The sequence below is a fragment of the Dendropsophus ebraccatus genome, chromosome 7 (genome assembly GCF_027789765.1).
Source record: "Dendropsophus ebraccatus isolate aDenEbr1 chromosome 7, aDenEbr1.pat, whole genome shotgun sequence".
NCBI lineage: Eukaryota > Metazoa > Chordata > Amphibia > Anura > Hylidae > Dendropsophus > Dendropsophus ebraccatus.
The window spans coordinates 55,873,891-55,896,527 of NC_091460.1; the positions used below are offsets into that span (position 1 = coordinate 55,873,891).

Genomic DNA, 22,637 nt, shown 5'->3' on the forward strand with positions numbered 1-22,637 from the left:
CACTAGATCGTCCGGACGGCCCATAGCAGATACTAGCGGTCTGCTGTCACTGCACCTGTTCCACGGAGTGACAGCAGCAGATCGTTGCTATCTAAGTCGCTTGTCTTTCAACACGTTGAAAGACAAACGACTGCAACGATCAGCCGACATTGTTCATGTTGGCTGATTGTTGCCTTCTATTACACAAGACGACTATCGGCCGTAATGGCCGATATCGGCCAATAATCGTTTCCTGTAATAGGGCATTTAGAAAGAGCATCTCTTGCACCGGAGGACCTGTCTTGTCCTGGCTATGTACACTACATTTGGATGGGATTGGAATCACCTAATGTATATGGGGAATCCCAACTCTTCCCTTGAATGTTTGGCAGACAGGCATCTAAAATGTATGTACAGCTTTATTGAGACAACCTAATAATTTGCATAAGGAATATATGTAATACTTAACTACACCTCTGGTGGCAGCACTGCAGGGAAACTTAAAGGGGAACTCCTGCAAACATGTTTTTCTTTCAAATCAACTGGTGTCAGAAATTGCCAGAGATTTGTAAATTACTTCTATGAAAATATCTCAAGTCTTCCAGTACTTATCAGCTGTTGTATTTCCTACATATCTATGTATACTGTATCTCTATGACATACAGCAGCTGATAAGTACTGGAAGACTGGAGATTTTTAAATTTTTTTTCTGGAGTTGCCCTTTAACTCTTAAATGGGAACTATCAGCGGGTATATCCCTACTGCATAGGGGGCACTAAGGAGGAAGGAGAAAGGTTCTCCAGATGATCACTGGCCCTTTAACACGGGATGACTTTTTCTTATAGCTACTCTTTGCTACAAAAGTAATAGTTTTTATTAGACAACCTCTTTTGACTTGGTTTGGCTCAATGTATTTTATTCTGGTCTTCACTGAAGATCCCTAATAGACCTGGCGACTTCTTGCATATATTTTGGTCATCATTTAAGTAAATTTTTATACGTAGTCACTCTAACTTTGTTAAACCAACAATTCGTAAGACTACTAAACCAAGACCAACACAGGTGGACTATGAAGTGAATTCATTCATTAATATGCTATTAAGACTAGAGAATATAAGGCCTTTTGCATACAATCCGTGTTTCACAAACGTGCTATCCATGGAAGGCCTGATGTTGAGTTCTCTCCCGCACTGCATCATCTGTCAATATGCTGCTGGCAGCAGGGAATATGATTGAATATTCGCGGCACAGTAATGAAGCAGCCACGATACATGTGTATAAGGCATAAGGCACTGTTCACACCACTTTTTGCATTCTGTGGATAGGCATTGTTCTTCTTTCAAGATTAGTAAAAAAAAAAAAAAAGATAAGTATCCTATTGCACCTTATTTCTATTGACTTCTATAACAGAAAACAGGAACCTAGATCATTTTTTGTCCTGTTGCATCCTGTTTTAATGGTAAATTAAAAACAATAAATAATTCCAGCAGGGTCCAAAAACATAACATAAATGTAGCCTCATCTTCAGAAGTTCCATAAAAAGTGAATTGGGCAGTGGGTGTTGCTCCATTCACATAAGAAACAATTCAGCTATGATCTTATGATCGGTGGTTGTGGTGGTGGGGGGTTCCAGTGGTCAGAGCCTCACTGACCAGCTAGTGATTCTGTACCATGTGGACCGGGGAGAGCTTTAAATCTTGGAATAAACTTTTAAGGCCCCATTACTCTCTCAATGACTAACAGCTGGATGATATCTACCACCCAATGCCGTCATCCCTCTACATGAGAACAGTAAGCGTGGTCAAGCGTTTTCGTGTCCTCTACGGGGAAGGGTAAGCTCTAGCTGCGGCTTATCTCTCTCTGAACAAAGGGGTTGGTGGTTATTCAGGAAAGACCCATACATACTAGATTGGCGGCCAAACCCACCACGAGCGGTGGGTACAGCCGACAATAGATTAAAGTCTATGGGGATCTTTTATTTGCGCCTCTACTACAGTATGTATTTATGGGAATTTTAAGAACAGATTAGTCACTTTAACCTTTGCTGCCATTCTTAAGCGATAAGGGAAAGGTGTGTCTAGCAGTAAAGAAAACTAAAGACTGGCAAAAGGAAGGAATGTCACATTTTACACTGTCAAAGGCAAATCACCTCCACCTAGAATGACAAGTCATACACCTACACAAAGACACACCACAAGTAGTTAAATAGCTAATAGGGGTAGCTCTCCAAATTCTTTACTAAATTTATCAAAGTTCAGGCCACACATTCCAGGATGAAATGAACAGAATCTAACTCAGATTACCTAAAAGAAACACAGGCAAAAGCTAAAGGTTAAACCACTCTAACTTTACTTTTAGATACATGTTGGTTAAGACGAGAAAAGAACGAGTAGACTATGTGCTCTTCAGCTAGGTAACTTGTTAGGTAAGTAAATTGTTAATCCCTCGCTCTAAGGAGGCAGTTCATGAGTAATAAAAGGAAGCAAAGTTCAGAGGTCCAGAGTGCCAACTTATAGAAAGATTCTGCCTGTTCAGCATACCTGTTAGCTGGCGGAGAACACGAGAGGGCTGCAATGGGCTGGTGTGCTTTCTGAATGATTTTCTCAAGTCTACTGAGTTTCAGTGCTCAAACAGCTCAAGGGCATCAGAGGACTCCAGTGTTTACTTAATACTAGTCGAGGAGGTGCTGTCACCACACCGCTCTACCTGACAGACCTTTGGACTGCCTGTTCATCTGTGATACCTGAAATATAAAAAAAATAAAAACCTTAAAACAATGCGGCCTGCAGATAATAGGAAACATTATGGGGCAGGTTTTTTTCACCCAGGACTGGTGTCTATTCCCCCCCACCCCCACCACATTGTTCACATTAACATTTTCATTTTCCTACTCACTAACAATGCTGTTTGGTGTGCAGAGCTTATTGTCACCCAGTGTCATCTTAAAAAAAAAAAAAAAAAACTTTCAACAAATCTGGGTGTTCAGACTTGATTCCACAGTCAGGTACTATAGTAATGGTGCATTTACACAGGAAGATTAATCTGACAGATTTTTGAAGCCAAAGCCAGGAATGGATTTGAACAGAGGTGAAATCTCAGTCTAAGCACACCCTATGGCTGGGTTCACACTGTGTATGACAGCAGCTGTTTTGTGAGACGGCTGTGTCACAGAACGTCCACGGTCTGTGAAGTTCACACCGGCAGGTACTGCAGTCCAGGCTAGATGAACTTTGCTTCTTTTGATTTGTGCCCGCATTCCAAATCACCATAGCAGACAATGTAAAGTCCGTCGGGAGCCACGCTTTACATTGTCTGCACTGTCAGTTTATGTAACTGCATGGAATCGCAGCTGGACTCTATACAGAGTTTATACACTCCGGCTGGGATTTCGTAGGACACAATTTTATTTTTATTTTGAATAAATAATGTTATTTATTGAAAATTTATGTTGTGTGAACTTAACCTTAGTCTATAGAGCTTAACACCTGCAATAAGATGGGTAGGGCAGTGGCTCAATAGGAGACTAAACACCTAGATTTATCAAACACAGTTTAAAGTGAAACTGGCTTGATTGTCCCTAACAACTAATCAGATTTCACCTTTCATTTTCCAAATAGTCTGTAAGGAATGAAAAGTGGACTCTGATTGGTTGCTAGGGGTAACTGAGCCAGTTTCACTTTACACCATGTTTGATAAATTTCCCCCTAGATAGAGCCTGATAAATCATAACGTTTGATATGTCTGTGTGACAAACAACACTTAAACTACTGGTAAACTGTTCAGTTTATTATAGGATCATCACATCCTATTATAGCCAAATCCCCCCGGCAAGGGGAACAGTTGCATGCTACAGCCAATACAAGTTGTTCCACCCATCAGGCAACATCACATGATGACCCTTTCCCATCTGCTGGGTCCTAATCCTATTGCAAGGGTAAGGTGTTTTTTTATGGTTTAAAGGATTTATTTTTATCTGGTTGTTAAACTGCATGATGGTACAAGTGAAGCCCCTATAGGATGCCAATCATAGGGCTGCATAGCAGCACATATATACATGTATAAACTTTCTGTTGTCTTAGGTCACATGATGCTTTGCTTCTAACGTGTCAATCTTTGCAACCTAGCAAGAGCTTAGCTATCACATGACTGTCTGCACCTGTGAACTTGTACCTGCTTGGGAAAGGTAGACACACCTTTCCTATGTTGGGAATGATGTTATACAGAGAAAACAGCCACAAGCAACTGCAACAGTAAATTTCAATGCACAGTTATAGGACACTTTGTGACAGGTAGGTGTGCACTGCTGACTGCAGTCTTCCAGCATGTCGGCTGATCTATGCAGTCGTTTGTTTTTCAAACATGTTGAAAAACAAGCGACTGTGATAGCAGCGATCTGCTGCCATTGCCCCATGGAACAGGAGCGTCGGCAGCAGACCACCACTATCCTCTATGGGCTGCCCGGAACGATCTAGCGATCATCCCCACGCGCAGCTCCCCGCGGCCTCCCCTGCACTTACCCGCTCGCTGCCGTGTAATAGCGGTGGCAAAGAGCGGGCAACAAGGAGCAAATGAGCGCTGACAGCGCCACCTGTGACTAGTGAAAGCTCTCTGTCTGTCAGCATGCCCTGCGGAGACGACTGACAGGCAGAGAAGCCACTGATGGGTCTCTCTGACTGTCAATTATCCCTGCACTGCAAGCTGACAGGCAGAGAGCCGTGGCTAGTCATGGGCGGCTCCCTGCTCAGATGACTAGTTGCCGCCCCTCTCCCATCCTCACACAGCATAATAAAACATCTTTTTTTCCCCTTTGTAAAGCTACTGCTATGCTATGCTATGCTCCGCAAGCTGCACAGTAGCTCTATACTCTGCTGCTGGGAACCATATCAGCACAATCATGCTGACTGGTTCCCTTTAAAGCAGATGTCATGTGACAAAATATTTTTTTTAAAAAGGGTAAAAAAAAAAAAGTAGGGCAAAAACAGGATTTGCAAGCATATCAATTTGAAGGGCTACCAGTCCCAGTCCAAAGGTTACCCCCTATGCAGAAACCCCTGCAGCTTATAATGAGTGCATACACAATCTAGCTTGGTGAGGACAAGACAGAAAAAGTTTCAAAGTTTCCAATTCCATGAGTAAGTAAACAATTTGTCAATCTCTATTGCTTCTCCAAGAATAAAAGCACCTGACATATACAAGAGTTAATGCATTGTTAGTACTCATGGTGATCTTATTCATGGTCATACTACTATTACACCCTGTGCTCCATTTAAAGGGGCAGTGATCAACCTTTAGCTCGGTGGATTTAGATTAGGAGGTTTTACCCCTATAGGAAGTGGCGTCATATTTGTATTATCTCTTCCTTATTGGTGAGAGTCAAACTACCTGGACACCCAAGGCCTTTACAATGATGAGTGCACTAGGCGAGTGCTATGGCAGTAAGTACAGAGGGCGGCTAGTGGTATTACTATGCACTAGAAAAGTGCAGACTGTATAAGGTTTATGCATATCTCAGACATATGATATAGCAGTGTAAATTGGGAATAATAACCTGCATAACGTAATGGATAGTCATGATATCTCTGTTTTATAAACCATCCTATGCCCGTGTACAATTGAATTTAATTAAAAGGTTTAGTGGTGATCAGAAAACTGTGAGCTCCTGCTGTGGTTTTGCTGATGTCGCCATTGTCTCTGGTTGTTTATTTAAAGTTAGGAAATATTTGATGGTAATATTTCTTTGTCACATTGTGTGGTTCTATGTAAAACTCATGGATATGAGTCAGCTCAGGCCAGCGGGTTTTTTTTAAAAGTAAAAATAGTTCTTTGATAGTATGTGTGCTGATTCTTCACTTTATTTTCCTGGCTTTTATCAGTCCTGGGTCGGGTGCTTTCCTTTTGTTGATTACATTTTGTTAAGATTGAGGAAAAACAAGTGTGATGTTTTTAATAACCTATTGCTTTATATCCAAGACAAATATACACAATAATAATCTAGAAAGCAATGAGGACAGCAGCAACCTGAGAGGTTACGCTCGGGTCACACACAGTAAAAGAAGGAAAGTAGGACTGTATTTTGAATTTAATAATGTGCTACATTAAAGGGACCTGTCACCCTGGGAGAGTGGGCCAAACCTATCCCACGCCTAAATAGATCCCCCCATACTTACCCCCTTCTGCCTGGTCCCGCTCCCGATGCCGTCCTGTCCCTGGGAAATTGTTGTCACTCCTCTGCACGCTCAATATGCAAAGCAGAGAAGAGTCTGATACCCATAGGAAATCACTAGAGCAGTGATTTCCTAAGGGCATCTGACTGTTTTCTGCTCCTTTGCATAATGAGCGCACAGAGGAGCGGCAATGTTTTGCCCTGGATGGGATCGGCATCGGGAGCGGGACCAGGCAGGAGGGGGTAAGTATAGGGGGGATCTATCCAGGGGTGGGATAGGTTTGGTCAGCTCTCCCAGGGTGACAGGTTCCCTTTAAAGTCTATTGAAAAACAGCAGTCTGAGCACACATTGTAAAATAATGCTTTTTTTTTTTTTACAAATTGTGCAAAAACTGACATTTTGTAAATAGACTTTAAAGGGAACTAATCAGCATGATTGTGCTGATATGGCTTCTAGCTGCAACCTATAGATCTACTATGCAGCTCCTCTAGCATACCAGCCGCGTCTGACGGGTTATCATTACATGGGGGGAAAGCGTGTTTTATTGTGGTGCGTGAGGCCGGCAACTAGTCATCTAGGCAGAGAGCCACCCATAACTAGTCATGGCTCTCTGCCTGAGCGGGCCTACCACATAACGTCCCAGGTCCCAACTAAGAAGCGGCCAGGACAGGGGGACCGGAGCTGAGGGGTACCGGCACCAGCTCTGGAGCAGGGAGGTAAAAGCATGTTACTTCTTTCATCTTCCCCCTCCCCAGCACTCTGCCGAAAATCCCCCCCGCCTGGAGTACTCCTTTAATAAAACTGTCAGAGATTTATTTGATGAGATTTTTTGTATGTAGTTTTTAATACCTGTAGACTGTACATGCACCACTACAAGAATTCTTTTGTAAAGATTCATTGGTGTAATGCTAGACTGATCCCTATAATAGGCTATTACATCTCACAATCCTGATAAGAAGATATTGTCTGATGGTTTATCTGACATTCTTTTTGTAAAAACAAGATTGTGTGACGTCAGTGCAAGGACCTTTACCAGGTTGTTAAACGAGACTTTTACCCAGAGGGTCAAACTCACAGCACAGAGAGGGGGTTGTCATTTACTTACAATACAACACTTACATTGCCAAGTCCAACAGTATATAAGAAATTAGAAGACTGCAGACATTAAAATCCTTTAAAAAAGACCACTCTCCTCTGCCTTGTTCACCCGTATTACATAAACAGACAAGTGCCGAGGAGGAGCCTGGTGAGGAAGTAGTCATTCATTCATTCATTCATTCAGGCACGTCTCCTAAATGGCTGCTATATAATGCATAAGGGATCCAGAAGTGCCGATAAAGCATTCTTTAATATTTCTTTATGTCTTAAACATATGATTAGGGTGAATATAGTTCTATTTGTCATCAGTTGTATTGTTCTTTCATGTTTCTAAATGGGTGACATATGATGAATGACATTTTTCAGTCAATGGCCCATATTTTCTTCCCGAGTGAAGCCAACTATGTGTCAAGGAGTGCTGCAGCCCTATTATTTAAGTGATTAGTAGAGTCTTAGGGGTCATTTACGTATTTTTTGCACAGTCCCTAATTACGGATGATTGGAACTCCCAGCATCATTATTCATAATGATGCTGTGAGCTCTGAAACTGTTTAAATCTTTGCGCTGCTGTACTGACACACGTGCTGGGAATGTGTGAATGTAGCCTTAGCTTTAAAAGGTCCCCATACACTTTATACTTATGTCAGCCAAACCCAATGCTAGCAGCAGATCTCCATCAACAGATAATGTCAGAGGAGATAGGGCTTGGGCGTGATGGAATATCACTATCTGACTCCTTTGTGCTCAGAGAAATAAGCTGCCGCCAGAGCAGTCTGGCTGAGGCTTACCCCTCCCTATAGAGAACAAAGGAACGTTCTGCCATACCAAACTTTCAAGTCTATGGGAAAGATGGGAAAGGTAAGGTCCATACACAGACGGTATTCTGCAGACCTTTGGAGCTCTCAGCATCATGATTAATTATGATGTTCCGAGCTGCAATACTGTGTCAGTACACTAGCGCAACCTTTGAAACAGTATTGAAGCTCCTGACATTTTCATTAATCATAAAGCTGGGAGCTCCAAAGGTCCAGTCCACAGAACACTACTGACGTGTGCATTAGTCCTTAAAGCTGGTGGGGTGGTGGTGGTGGGGGAAGCTGCCGGGGATCACCCCATTGATGGTTCAGGCAGAACGGTTAACTTTATATGTACCACCAGAGTTTAGGTTAGATAGTTTTTAATGACAATCTACTTTTGGCTACTAGTTATGAATCTATAACTTAAATAACTTGTGATAAACACAAAACACACTTTTTCTTTCATTAATTACCTTCATTATATTGATGTTATGTAGTTTACACATGTTCACACATAGTATTTCCATCAGTCTTTTTTCAACCAAAACCAGGAGTGGGTTAAAAACAATTAAATTGTGTAAATCTTTCCATTATAATTTTTCCCTGTCAGTTCCACGCCTGATTTTGGTTGAAAAAAAGATGTAAATACTATGTGTGAACATGGCTTTTCAACTGTACTAAAACCAATGTGTGAACACAGCCAAAAGCTGAGTCAGCCAGTACAACATTGCCCTCTGTTGCATGCACGTATTAACAGTATGACCTTATTAGCAGCATAGACCTTTTACTGATTATAACGGGATCTTACAATAATGAAAAAATGTCAGGGTTTATAGGATCAGGGTAAATTCTTTGTTTGCATGTCTTGCTTAATTCGTGTTTTAATTGTAAGACTATCCAGGGGTGTAACTAGTAACCATAGGATCCCATAACAAAACTTGGAATGGGGCCTACTCCATCACAATTACATTCAGCAGCAAGGAAATTCAGACACTCTGCTAAGCACCTCACTTCTATCTATCTCCATAAAACAGACTCCATAGACATTCAATAGAGTAAGGCTACATTCACATGTTCCTGAAATTTTCAGGACCGTATATTATGTCTGCAGTCGTCCGCAATCCACAAAAGTGGAAACTTGCTTGTTAAAATGGCTGCCAATTGGAGCTGCACCTTTCATAATATCCGTTATTTCACATATCTGTAAAATTACAGACATGTAAATAGACCAATAGGAATGAAAAGTTTCTTTACAAACAAAAGTACAGAATGTGTAAATGTAGCCTTAAAGGGGTTGTCCAGCGAAAATCTTCATATCAGCTGATATCAGAAAGTTATATAGATTTGTAATTTACTTCTATTAAAAAATCTCAAGTCTTCCCATACTTATCAGCTACTATATGTCCTGCAGGAAATGTTGTTTTATTTTCCATCTGACACAGCGCTCTCAGAAATCTCAGGAACTGTCCAGAGCAGGAGAGGGGATTCTGTGGGGATTCATAGAAAACCGAGACAAAGTTCCTGTCTCGGCCAGAGATGTCAGCAGAGAGCACTGTGTCAGACTGAAAATAAAACATTTCCAGCATGACATATAGTAGCTGATAAGTATGGGAAGACTTGAGATTTTTTACTCAGAAAAGTTTTTATTAAAGAGTCACTGTCGTATTTTTTTTTTTTTGCAGAAATCAATAGTCCAGGCGATTTTAAGAAACTTTGTAATTGGGTTTATTAGCCAAATCTGCCATTATCTGCATGTAAAAAGCCTTTTCCCAGGTCCCCCCCTCCTTCCTCTTTTTCATCCACTCTGAAAAATCTGAAAATTGTGACTTGTTGCAGGAGACGTACCCTGTCTGTTCTAGGGAGAGGGGAGGGGGGAGGAGGAAGGAGGGAGTTAGCCGGCAGCAGAAAGCAGATAACAGAGGATTACAGGCACGGAGCTGGGTGACAGCTGTAATCCGAGCTCAGACAGGTCACTGGTGATGGTCAGAACAGATAACGAGTGAGGGATTTGTAGATTAACTCTTTGTTGTCCTGTTTTGGTCTTTTCTTTAGCTCTCTCCATAGGAGAACAATGAAGACAGGGGGGAGAGCTTCAAACTGCTTTTTCATGATAAAAATGCATTTTTCGGATAATAAACCCAATTACAAAGTTTCTTAAAATCGCCTGGACTATTGATTTCTGCAAAAAAAAAATTCACGACAGTGACACTTTAAGTATTTTAAATAAATGACAATACAAACAATATGATGTTGAGTATGACTTGAGATTTTTTAATAGAAGTAACTTACAATTCTTTATACATAGATTTCTTTTTAGTTTGCTCCGATAAAGGCCCTGTTATTTACAGCAAGGGACTAGCCTTGCTGCTGGTGCTAAACTGTATGTGTAATATGAGCAGAATGTGCCATATTGTGGTTAAGTAAGATTTTTTTCAAGTCTTATTGCATGTGACTGTATTAAATTCTTCCCCAAACAAACCATTGTTTGTAAAAGCATAAAAGTAAGAGGATTACAAATCACAGCTTGCATAACCTGTTAGCTCCTAGTGAGAACATATGGAAAATAGAAAAGGTTCAGAACACACTACATGCTCACACTGGGGTTCCAGGTTGTTGGGGTAACACTAGCTAAACAGTCTACCATACTCAAAACAGGTATGTAGGTTACTTAGCCTGGTATATTTTTCTCCTTTGATTTTTGTTGTGATTACAACGGGGAGGCCCTATACAGGTTTACATTATTATATGGAGAAAGCAAGGAACCACTCATGAACCACTCAGTTATAAACTCTATCAACTTATATGCATCCAAATCTATTTTAGGGTCTAAAATAAACATATAAGCAAAACCAGAATGTGTTTTCCCAGCCACTACTATCTGATCAGTCAGTGTGCAACTACTGGGACCATCACTTATTATGAGAAAAAAAATGATGAGATCCCTTCTGCATTTCTGCTATGTAGTGGCACTCTTTGAAGGACCAACTATAAATGTTTTTCTGTGTCAAGCGGTGTTTCCAAACATTGGTTGTTGGAGGGACTGCAGTATAGTCTCAGTTTCTAGATCCTATGCAGGGGTTATCCCGGCTTAGAAAAAGCACAGCTACTTTCTTGCCAGTCTGATTTTTTGTAATGATAGTGAATGAAATGGGCCAGCCAGGGGCGGTCTGGATCGGCGCTATGGGGTGCTCACCCACGACTAATGTGCGCCGAGGAGGAAGGCAAGAGAAATACCTTCCTCCTCGGCATCTCCTGCGCAGTAGGAACATATCAGCAGGTTGTCCTATACAGTGAGTGAAGGCAAATCAGAGAGGATAATAATTTTACTAACAATAATAATAGCAATAATAATTTATATTATTATTTCTAATGCAATGGAAATAATGACTTGCTAAACTAGGCTGGGGTCACAATATCTTTCGGATTAGTAAATACTTTGTAATGAAACACACCTTTTATGATGCATGTTCTAAAATTAAAAACTATGCACAATAAAATAACAAACCAATTATGTAGCATTAAAAACCGCCAAATAACTTTAATAAAGTCATATGCAAATGAAGACAGAGTTAATGATTAATTCAATATCCATTATTGGCAGGCACAGCATTTATAGTTTGACAGCAGAGACTGTCATAAGTTGCATGCCATTATAGTTATTACATAGTACTACCTGCAGTTGAAAGCCAACATGTCCGATCTTTTAGGACACCCATATAAAGTGGACATTCATGTGGTGATGGATGTTTTTTTTCTTTTTTTTTTAATTAGACTAGGGCTGAATGGGGATTTTGGCTGAAAGAGGTTGTGTGACCGATGATCACAGTGTCATACTATGTGGATTGCACATACTATGTGGGCTGCACTTCAACTCAATAACCTTGCAGTTACAAGTCATCCACTGTGTAGCCAAAGCAAAGAGTGGTTATAGTCACCCTACAGTCTGCTAAATCGATGCTCCCTCACAGAGCCCGTTACACGGCTCGATATTTGTGCGTCCGGGACTGCACAGACATCTGTAGATTGTAACTATAGCCCCTTAATTTAATCTTATTACACAGAGAGATGTGCGGCCAGTGGAAGATTATTTTTCAACAGGTTAAGGTTCCCACACCATCAAAATGACAGCTTTTTTTTTTTAGACGGCCACCATTCAACGGCAAAAGACATCCATCCTCTGCCAACGACGTCCGTCACGCTCATGCTCACTATTTGCAGCTGTCTTTTTAATGGCTATCTGGAAAAATCGATGCAAAGTCCTGTTGTGGAAACATAGCCTTAAAGTGAGCGATCACTATGGATGATATGTGCCTGATCGGAATGATATGTGCCTGATCGGGATGATATATACCTGATCGGGATGATATGTGCCTGATCGGAATGATATGTGCCTGATCGGGATGATATATACCTGATCGGGATGATATGTGCGTGATCGGAATGATATGTGCCTGATCGGGATGATATATACCTGATCGGGATGATATATACCTGATCGGGATGATATGTGCCTGATCGGGATGATATGTGCCTGATCGGGATGATATGTTCGTGATCGGGATGATATGTGCGTGATCGGGATGATATATACCTGATCGGGATGATATGTGCCTGATCGGAATGATATGTGCCTGATCGGGATGATATGTGCCTGATCGGGATGATATATACCTGATCGGGATGATATGTGCGTGATCGGGATGATATGTGCCTGATCGGAATGATATGTGCCTGATCGGGATGATATATACCTGATCGGGATGATATGTGCGTGATCGGGATGATATGTGCCTGATCGGGATGATATATACCTGATCGGGATGATATATACCTGACCGGGATGATATGTGTCTGATCGGAATGATATGTGCCTGATCGGGATGATATGTGCCTGATCGGGATATGTGCCTGATCGGAATGATATGTGCCTGATCGGGATGATATGTGCCTGATCGGAATGATATATACCTGATCGGGATGATATGTGCCTGATCGGGATGATATATACCTGATCGGGATGATATGTGCGTGATCGGGATGATATGTGCCTGATCGGGATGATATATACCTGACCGGGATGATATGTGTCTGATCGGAATGATATGTGCCTGATCGGGATGATATGTGCCTGATCGGGATATGTGCCTGATCGGAATGATATGTGCCTGATCGGGATGATATGTGCCTGATCGGGATGATATATACCTGATCTGATGATGACAGCGTCTTGTGGTCTCAGGATTAGTTTATTTACTAAAAATAAGAAATTCCATTACCCTGTCATCTATGCAGAAATATCTACATGTAACAATTCTGTTTACTTCCCTTTTATATAAAAAGTATATATTTCTTTTTTTTCTTTATGCAGTAGCACGGAACAAAAAAAAAGCATGCTGTTCCAATGCAACGTGTCCTTATGGGTGCAGAGATATTGTGCAATGTATAATACACTTGGCAAACACATAAACCTTACCAACAGTCTGAAAAACCTGTTTCTTTTGTAAGCGTGTATTAATTTCCACTGAAAAAAACACTCCCTCCTTCCTGCTTTATACAAGAGCTTCAACTTTGCACTGGTTGAAACTATTTTACTGCATTCTCCTTAACAGATAGTGACAAAGATTATGTGATAACTAAGACCACATATTGTCCTACCTGCAATTTTCTAAGATACGGGGGGAAAAAAACATATGATGAATTGGTCACAAGGGACAAGTAAGTTTCTAGTATAAAGGTTGACATACACTTTAGATGGAAGGAGATTAACCATTGAGTAGTCTAGTGTACAATGGATTTACCAGTAGTGTCATACGCACATTAAGAGGCCTATACACCCTTAATATGGGTAAGCCAATGCCAAACTACTCTGGTTGTTACTTATCTCTCCAAGAACAAAGGGGTCGGTGGTGAAATTCCATCATGCCCAAGCACTATCTTCACCAATATCTGTCGGTGGAGACTCAGTAAGCCCCCATACACCACACCAGGTTTAAAGGGGTAGTGCGGCGCTAAACATTTATTCACAAAATAACACACATTACAAAGTTATACAACTTTGTAATGTGTGTTATGTATGTGAATGGCCCCCTTCCCCGTGTTCCCCTCCACCCCGGAAGTGTGGTGCATTATACTCACCGCATTCGTGTTGATCCCCGGCCGCCATCTTGGGACAATGACAACATCTTCGGGAGGCCGGTCGAACCGCTCCAGCCGTCCCTCATGAGGCCCCCCCCCGCCACGTCATCCGCTGCTCAGCCGCGATTGGCTAAGCACAGTTAGGCTTAGCCAATCTCGGCTGAGCAGCTGATAACGCGGCAAGGGGGGGGGGCGGCATGAGGGACGGCTGGAGCGGTCGACACGAATGAGGTGAGTATAATGCATCACACTTCCGGGGTGGGGGGGAACACGGGGAACGGGGTCATTCACATACATAACACACATTACAAAGTTGTATAACTTTGTAATGTGTGTTCTTTTAGGAATAAATGTTTAGTGCCGCACTACCCCTTTAAATGACATTAATATAAAGTCTTTGGGGACCTTGAGTCTATATTGGATTCTGACAGGGCATACAAACGTTCCTGAAAATGTTCTGAGAACATTGTACATGCTTTACGACTGCTGGTGGTCCAGTCTGCATGCGTGTCTGTACACTGTCATGCATATAATCATGTTACATACAGTATATCAGTGATTTTCAACCTTTTTTGAGCCGTGGCACACTTTTTATACTTAAAAAATCCCGGGGCACACCACCAACCAAAATGGCACAAAATGACACTAAAACAGTACATATTATACATATAGTTAATAATATACATTCTAAATGTATTTATACTCACTCAGTGTGAAACCTGGGCCTGTTTTCTTCTTCCCCCTACTTCTCTCCTGTGCTTCTCTCCACCATACTTCTCTCCCCTACTTCTCTCCTGTGCTTCTCTCCACCGTACTTCTCCATCCTACTTCTCACCTGTGCTTCTCTCCACCATACTTCTCCCCCCTACTTCTCTCCTGTGCTTCTCTCCACCGTACTTCTCCATCCTACTTCTCACCTGTGCTTCTCTCCACCATACTTCTCCCCCCTACTTCTCTCCTGTGCTTCTCTCCACCATACTTCTCCCCCCTACTTCTCTCCTGTGCTTCTCTCCACCATACTTCTCCCCCCTGCTTCTCTCCTGTGCTTCTCTTCACCATACTTCTCCCGCCTGCTTTTCTCCTGTGCTTCTCTCCCCCATAGTTCTCCCGCCTGCTTCTCTCCCCCGTGCTTCTCTCCACCATACTTCTCTCCCCTGTGCTTCTTTCCACCATACTTCTCTCCCCCCAGCGTTTCTCCGCTGTTTCTCTCCCCCATCCACATGTTTCTCTCCGCCTTGTTTCTCTCCCCTGTTTCTCCCCCATCCCCAGGTTTCTCTCCCCCATTGTTTTCTCCTGTTTCACCGGGACACCATAGTTTGGGGAACTTTCCCCGCGGCACACCCGACCATGTGTCGCGGCACACTAGTGTGCCACGGCACACTGGTTGAAAATCACTGCAGTATATGCTTTACAATACGCTATTTCTGTCACCATGAACTTCTTTGAAAGATTGTGACCAATAAAACTACCTATATTTATAACAAATGCTGTGAACTTTATAATTGTTGCTCAGTGAAAGTTACTGCGTTACTTTATGGCTGATAGAAACTTAGAACAAAAACTGCTTGGTATGTAACATAATTCTCCTATATTGTTATGCAGCAGCCCCCTTCAGGCTGTTTCCCTATCCATGGCCCTTTAAATGAATACTTGTGTGACAATAGGTGGCTGAACAGCCGTCTGTACTTTGTAAAACACCAGACTCCAACCTGTGACTCTCCATTTGTTGTAAAAGAAATCCCAGCATTCCTTTCAATGGAACGTTTTCTGGCTTGGCCAAAATTCCCAGTAATGTTCTAAGGATTCTAATGGAAGTCAAACACTGATATTTAATAATGGCAAGAAAAGATTTATTAGGAAGAGGCAGCACACCAATGGTACATGTCATTCATGTCATTTTCTATTTTTTCCCCCTAACTAAAAGTGACAAAAGTTCTCTCCCCTTCCACATTCAAATTCAATATGGTGAAAGTACAGCAAAGTGCCCTCGTGCTATGGGCTAATGCTATGTGCTAATGCTGTGCTGTGAAATTCACTAGCTCTGTCTTTTACATACACTCTCATAGGTAGTCTCTTAAGATGACAGTGCACAAGTGTACAATAATTTCCATACAATCACCCCCTTACCCACATGCTACCTTAGGTTAAATTTCCTCTGTATACACTAAATGGATGATAATAAATCAGATCCAAGGTGTGTCCATACGTATGACCAGCACTATTCTGTACTGTTCTGTGTCATCCCCTATGTAATCATCCTGCAGGCCTGATGAAGGACTACTTCTTTCCCAACACATTGCCAAACTCAGATTGTATTCCTTCACTCGATATGGATTTAGACTCGTGGACGTGTACCTTTGGGGTGTAACTTCTTGCCTATCCTCTTCCTTCTTTGTCAGAGTGCTGCCATTCAACAACATGAGAAGTCTTCCAGTCTGTAGCTGTCAGTCTGGTTTTCCTTGCACTTCAAGCTGGCTAAAACCTTGATAAGCGGGATCTGCCTGGATAATATTGAATGGGTCCTGATACTTTACAAAACATTTTATCATATGTCCAAAGACTGCAAGACTCAAAAAGGACTGTGCAAGGCCGTGCCATATATAGGATTTAGGCCAAATGGGTTTGGGAGGACCTATGTTCTTTTTATGTCAAAATCATACTAAGGTGGAGTTCCTATAAATATTGCACTCCATTTTTAGAGCAGAAATTGTATTTGTATACTATGTAGAATAAACCTTTTTGTTTATATAAAACCACATACATAAAAGTATACATATGAGAACATAAAGCGAGAGTCTTCTAAAATGCTAGCAAACCACACTCATAGTATCATGTGCCTGTAGCCAGAGCAGGAAATAAAATGTATTATATAAGGCTAGTCATCCCTATGAAAACTCAATTTATATATACATATTCATTCATTCAGATGGTCAAGATAGTGGTTACTTTTCTTTCTAACAGTAGCAATAAAGTGTGCCAAGAGTCCCATTGCTGTGCAGCCCTGAAATAACAAGCTGGCGAATAGCACAAGTGGAATTGACATCAGCATTAGAAATCATGAGAATATACAGTATATATGGTGCAATTTTAGTTCAATGCCACAACCAGTCCAAGAAAAACAGAGAATGACACCCTATGGAATAAGCATAGTGTATAAAAGTGCAGGTTGTCAGAGTAGGAGATTTTTGCAATCACTTCTTTTCGAGATATCTCTAAAGATGGAAAATGGGAGATATGTCTGTTAATGGGAATGGATATAACCACACCTGAATAGATCCTGCCTCTCAATATAACAATCAGGAGATTTAGTACTTTGAGGATGGGCGTTATGGTTGTCATTGTTCCAGCTTGGTGTGCAGTTAGAAAAGAAACCAGAGTTGATGTGGATGATGTGGCGCTGTGCTTTCCCAACACGGTTGATAAAGGCAGTGGCCGAAACGCGTTCTGCTGTTCACACTTCATATAGTTTATGGATACCGAATTTACCGAATAAATTTGGATGATTATGAAATCGGTGAGTGCTGGATTTTCCTACTGAATTATTCCCAACACAGTTGTGACTTCTTTCCAGCATTCAGTAGAAGCCACCTTAGTTGATTGTATATTGATAGCATATCCTAGCTATATGGATGGGTGTCGTGGATGAGACCCTCTTTTTAGGATGTGCATCCCAAATCTATGTAACTGCAAGAACGTAGGGGCTGACAGCTGTCACAGTCGTACATCTAGTGTATTCCCTGATTTTTATCAAGGATATATGGACTTGCAGGAGGGTTCCCAGGTGGTCATCTCCTCAATAGTCATGGACTGGTAGTGGTGGCATTAATAAAGCAATGGTGTGGTGAGGAACAGATCCCAGGGTTGTCACTAGACAATCAGTGGACTACCTCTGTGTAATAAGCACAATTATTGCCTCTTTATGATTACAGCGTTCAGCTTGATAGGACAGGGGGATATCTCGCTGACCATTGTGTGAATGGGGCATTGGACTGTCTATGGCCGCATCACAATTTACCTTGTTAAACAATGCAACGCAACAGATCAGATATGTTACAATATAGACACGCTGCAGACCACCCAGGCAGCGAAGAAGTTAAGTCCCTAAACATTACTTTCAGAAAATTCCTCAGTGTATTACCGCATAGCACTCGAGTGGTGTGACAAGGATCAAAAGATTAAAAATCATTTCATTTAACTCTCTTTGTCAATCTCTTCCTAAGAGATTTCACTTTCTGTACCAGGGATCCCGCTGCTACAATAAACCACTGGTACAGTCATATAATGTAGCCCTTCTACTCTAGGTGAATAGTACTTTATCCATCTGAGAATCCAACTGTGTTAAAAAAAAAATATTTTCTGTGCCCTCCCACATTTTCATGAACTGATGTACACATGACAAAGTGTAAAGGTCCCCATACAATTTACCCTTTTTGCTGGCCAAACCCGCTGCTGGTGTGACAGATGATGTTGGAGGAGATAGAGGTCAGAGTGACTGAGGAGGACGTCATCCATGCCAGCACCTATCCACCTCATGTATCAGGTGGCTTTTCTGCATCCACTTCTCTTCTGGCCTCCTAATAGGCTGATCAGGCTGATTATTTTTGTACCTCTCATCCACTTAAATAGGGCATTCACCCTGAAACATTGCTACTAGAGATGAGTGAACCTCAAGCATGCTCGAGTCCATCCGAACCCGAACTTTTGGCATTTGATTAGCGGTGGCTGCTGAAGTTGGATAAAGCCCTAAGGCTATGTGGAAAACATGGATATAGTCATTGGCTGTATCCATGTTTTCCAGACAACCTTAGGGCTTTATTCAAGTTCAGCAGCCCCAGCTAATCAAATGCCGAACGTTCGGGTTCGGATCGACTCGAACCCGAACCTGGCTCGCTCATCTCTAATTGCTACAACTTCACTACAGCTGCATCTTTATCATATATACACTTAGGGGGACATTTATTCAAAGGCTTAAATGCTTTTTTAAAGGCGCAGATGGGCCCGATTGGCGTAAAAATATTCGCAAATGGTCTATTTGCCGCAGAGGGGGCGCAGCCCCTGCATGCGCAGAGTTTATAATTTTTCTAGAGGAAAAAATTACAGTGAAACCTACGCCAGCTCTGAACTTTGTTCACATGGACGGGCTCCGTGCACACAGGATTTATGTAGAGGCAGTGCGCCTCTACATAAATCCTCAGAGCTCCGGCACTGCTGGGACATTTGTAAGCCTTGGGTAAAAAGCGCCAGACTAAATAAATGTACCCCTTAATCACTTATGGTGTCTGGATTAATAAGACTGAGAACTCATGAATTTAAATGCACTACTTGCTTTGGGACTTATTACTACTATGGAAATCCTGCAGTAAGAGCACTCTTATTATGGCGCTCAGTAACTCTTACTGTGTATTCATGGTATTTGGTTGGGGTTTATCAGGCTGATTCCTTACAGATTCAACGGGGAAAAAAAAAATCTCCCCATTTCATATTATGATCTATTGCCCCCTGAATGTATAATTTTTCTATTAGAAAAATCCATATTGAAGTCCAAAGACAGAAATCCAAGGCATGGATTCTGCCATGGATTTTCTCCTGCAATGCCTCAAAATTAAAAGGGCTTGTCGAACGTTCGCCATTTTTTAACATATTGCTGCTGGAGCGTATAAAACAGTAACCATCCTATGCTTACCTTTTCAAACTCCCTCGGTGTCCTGTTGTGGTGTTGCTGGTGTACCTCACTGACTGCAGAGTCTCTACTTCTGAACTTGTCTCGGGAGTGACAGCCCGCTCAGCCAATCGCTGACTGAGATAGGACAGCCTCCCAGCCAGTAATTGGCCGAGTGGGCTGTCACTCCGAGATGAGTTCACCTTGGAAGAGGAGACTCTGCAGTCAGCGGCACACAGCAACAGGAGTGCAGACAGGTAAGTATAACACGTTTATTGTTTTATATGCACCGCCAGCAGTATATATAAAAATGCTGAATGCCAGACAACCCCTTTAACATTGGTTTTGGATGCATTTTAATTTAATGGAGTTAATCAGCATTCTCAATACCTGTGATAATTCCACATGAAAGGATGTAAATTACGGCATGGATTCTGACTGAAAACAATAGGATGCCAATTCTACACAGATTATTTGCCTGAAAAAACAAACAAACAAACAAACAAACAAAAACCTCTGTATGAACATGCTCTTTAATATATAATAAGGTGCTGTATAAAGCCACCATGTGGTGGGCAAAAGTTGCGAACTGCTTCTCCGTATAGTTCCCAATGGCCCCTACACATTAGGTATATGTCAGATGAACCTGCTGATATCTGCAGCACTGGCCAACAATCAACTGTGTATAGGAGTCCCTCCCCTGACAGATGACTTTTATGGGATTATATTCATTCAATCATATTTTATATATAGAAGGATTGGGAGAGACAGCCATCAGCTGACTGACAGGTACCATATGTGCACGATCAACTTTACACAGCAGAGAAGGAAGTGATCAGGGAGAACTTATTGGATGTTATACAACATAATAGGTGTATGGTACTTGAAAAAAAAAGTATAAATAAAAAGAACTCTATTATTTATGATCCATAGTACCCTAACAAAAAAATAGCATTAGATTAACTTTTATGCATAAATGCTTAAATCCTTAGGATCTTTTATTGTGCAAATAGAAGGGACTGTAAAGTGATAGAGAACCAGAAAATTATCCTTTTATTTGTTTATTTTCTCACGGGTCATTAAAATATACATTACAGCGTGACAAAGGGGACAATGAAGGGAACACCTATATTTTACATGTTCTATGTAAAAGACAGTGAAAGCTCTGAATGGTGGGTGGATCTGATAACAAAGTGTGACATCAAGCCTCCAATTCTTTAAAGGGAATCTATGCTGGAATTTGGTTTCTTGGGGAAAGCAGTTTCATGTAATCCAGTGTATTAGGGATTACAAGTGTCAATGTGAGGTGTTATTTTGCTTGTCAGATGTTGCACCATGGTGAAAGCATGCCCGATTTAGCTGGGAGTGCATAAAAGCACCAATGTCAAGTTGCAAACTACAAAGTTTAGGCATAGTTGTAGTTCACGATATCTTTTGTATGGCGCCCCAGGGTCTGTTTCTAATATACTAGAACTTTTTTTCTTAAATAAAACATGCTCCAAATGCTCATGCATATTCCAGATTATCACATACACAGCATGCCCTATGTTAAAATGTTGTCGATATTTTTTTCTGGTGTGGGAGGGGGGGTTGGTATTTGTTTGTTTGTTTTGCAGGTTGCTCCAAATCAAAGACATACTTTAGAAATACTTTATTTTGTACTGTGTGAAAACGGCCTAAGGCTAGGTTCACACTATGCACAAACATATTATTATTATTATTGTTTGAGAAATAACGGACATTGTTTGCACAACAACAGCCGTTGTTATAAAATATGGCAGTGGTTTTTACATAGTATGAACCTAGCCTAAAACTGGCAATTTATTTCAGATAGCTGCTTGCAAATGAAAAGAGGGGAGAAAATCACTGCTAGACTCCTTTAGTAATGACTTATGTGCCAGAGAACAAAATGGATCCAGCATGTCGAAATCTAACATGCTCGTCCCTTAAAAAGCCAACATATACATTACATGGTAGGTTGATCTAACTGAAAATGGTGGTTTTGGACGAGTTTTCTCTAATTTCAATGGATAGCTTTAGTCTGAGCAGCTCAGGAAATGCAAAAAATGCAGCGTTGGAAAGCTGGGTGTGACCTGCTCCACTTTTTAGCTTCTGTTGGAATTGGTATTTGCTGGACTCTGGTAAGGCTAGGCCCCATTAATCTATCTATTCAGGTCCAACCCTATTTAACTGTGCTCCATATTCGAAGCCACATTTGGAGAGATAATACAATAGGGTATTGTATTCATTTTAATTAAGTTGAACTTTAACCAAAGAATTTAGTGTCTCTTACATAAAAAAAAATCCTCAGTCCCCCAACAATCACTAGGACGAAATGGGAGAAGCATGTGGCTAAGCGCTTCTCTCCTGGTCTCACTTAGGGGATGGATTCTCTATTAAGTCTAGGAAGCACGTCTTGTGCGGCAAGATGAGGAGATCTGCAAGGTAAGGGGCTTGCTTGAGAGATTTATCTGACAGATTTTTAAAGCCAAAGCCAGGAACAGACTATAAACAGAGAACAGGTCATAAAGGAAAGACTGAGATTTCTCCTTTTCTCAAATCCATTCCTGGCTTTGGCTTCAAAAATCTGTCAGATAATTCTCTCTGTGTAAACACACCCTTAGGCCATGTTCACATGGCGTAAGACTCTGGCCAGATAATTTTCACTTCTGATAAATTCATATGCAGGCGCATCCGTGTGCACCCACATCCCAATTCGCCGCTGCACGCTCCATTGTGTGAACTGACAGGTACAGGTTCTCTGCGGCCGCTATTCAAATTCAGGTTTTTGCAGCGCCGCTCGGG

At 41.5% G+C, this 22,637-nt stretch overlaps 1 protein-coding gene across 3 annotated transcripts in view; it reads right to left on the reverse strand.

Annotated features, from left to right (window-relative positions):
- Window positions 1–22,637, reverse strand: part of RBM47 (RNA binding motif protein 47) — an 82,125-nt gene that overhangs the window by 44,077 nt on the left and 15,411 nt on the right. For 2 of the 3 annotated variants that reach the window (XM_069977554.1, XM_069977553.1), the window contains one exon: window positions 2,520–2,722. The exons of the other annotated variant lie outside the window; for it this stretch is intronic. The gene's annotated coding sequence lies outside the window, so the exon portion shown is untranslated. The remainder of the gene's footprint in view (window positions 1–2,519; window positions 2,723–22,637) is intronic. 3 annotated transcript variants of the gene reach the window in all.